This window comes from Arachis ipaensis, chromosome B9, assembly GCF_059453495.1.
Source record: "Arachis ipaensis isolate K30076 ecotype BB chromosome B9, ASM5945349v1, whole genome shotgun sequence".
Classification (NCBI taxonomy): Eukaryota; Viridiplantae; Streptophyta; class Magnoliopsida; order Fabales; family Fabaceae; genus Arachis; species Arachis ipaensis.
Window position 1 is genome coordinate 106,754,261 of NC_142444.1, and position 1,179 is coordinate 106,755,439.

Genomic DNA, 1,179 nt, shown 5'->3' on the forward strand with positions numbered 1-1,179 from the left:
AAGGACCCCTACTATTATTATTTTTTTGTCCCTCTTTTTCATATGAGCAGGAGCAAGGACAAGAACATTCTTGTTGAAGCAGATCCAGAACCTGAAAGGACTCTGAAGAGGAAACTAAGAGAAGCTAAATTATAACAATCCAGCAAGCACCTTTCAGAAATTTTCGACCAAGAAGACGAGATGGCAGCCGAAAATAATAATAATGCAAGGAGGATGCTTGGTGACTTTACTGCACCTAATTCCAATTTACATGGAAGAAGCATCTCCATTCCTGCCATTGGAGCAAACAATTTTGAGCTGAAACCTCAATTAGTTTCTCTGATGCAGCAGAACTGCAAGTTTCATGGACTTCCATCTGAAGATCCTTTTCAGTTCTTAACTGAATTCTTGCAGATATGTGATACTGTTAAGACTAATGGAGTAGATCCTGAAGTCTACAGGCTCATGCTTTTCCCTTTTGCTGTAAGAGACAGAGCTAGAGTATGGTTGGACTCTCAACCCAAAGATAGCCTGAACTCTTGGGATAAGCTGGTCAAGGCTTTCTTAGCCAAGTTCTTTCCTCCTCAAAAGCTGAGTAAGCTTAGAGTGGATGTTCAGAGTTTCAGATAGAAAGAAGGTGAATCCCTCTATGAAGCTTGGGAGAGATGCAAAGAACTGACCAAAAAGTGTCCTTCTGACATGCTTTCAGAATGGACCATCCTGGACATATTCTATGATGGTCTGTCTGAATTAGCTAAAATGTCATTGGATACCTCTGCAGGTGGATCCATTCACTTAAAGAAAATGCCTATAGAAGCTCAAGAACTCATTGACATTGTTGCTTATAACCAGTTCATGTACACTTCTGAGAGGAATCCTGTGAGTAATGGGACGCCTATGAAGAAGAGAGTTCTTGAAATTGATACTCTGAATGCCATATTGGCTCAGAATAAAATATTGACTCAGCAAGTCAATATGATTTCTCAGAGTCTGAATGGAATGCAAGCTGCATCCAACAGTACTCAAGAGGCGCCTTCTGAAGAAGAGGCCTATGATCCTGAGAACCCTGCAATAGCAGAGGTGAATTACATGGGTGAACCTTATGGAAACACCTATAACCCCTCATGGAGAAATCACCCAAATCTCTCATGGAAGGATCAACAAAAGCCTCAACAAGGCTTTAATAATGGTGGAAGGAAT

At 40.9% G+C, this 1,179-nt stretch overlaps 1 non-coding gene across 1 annotated transcript; it reads right to left on the reverse strand.

Moving 5' to 3' along the window:
* Positions 1-576: 576 nt before the first annotated feature.
* LOC148545802 (small nucleolar RNA R71) lies at positions 577-684 on the reverse strand. Its single transcript, XR_015901966.1, has one exon. It is a non-coding gene; the product is annotated as a small nucleolar RNA R71 (small nucleolar RNA).
* Positions 685-1,179: the final 495 nt, after the last annotated feature.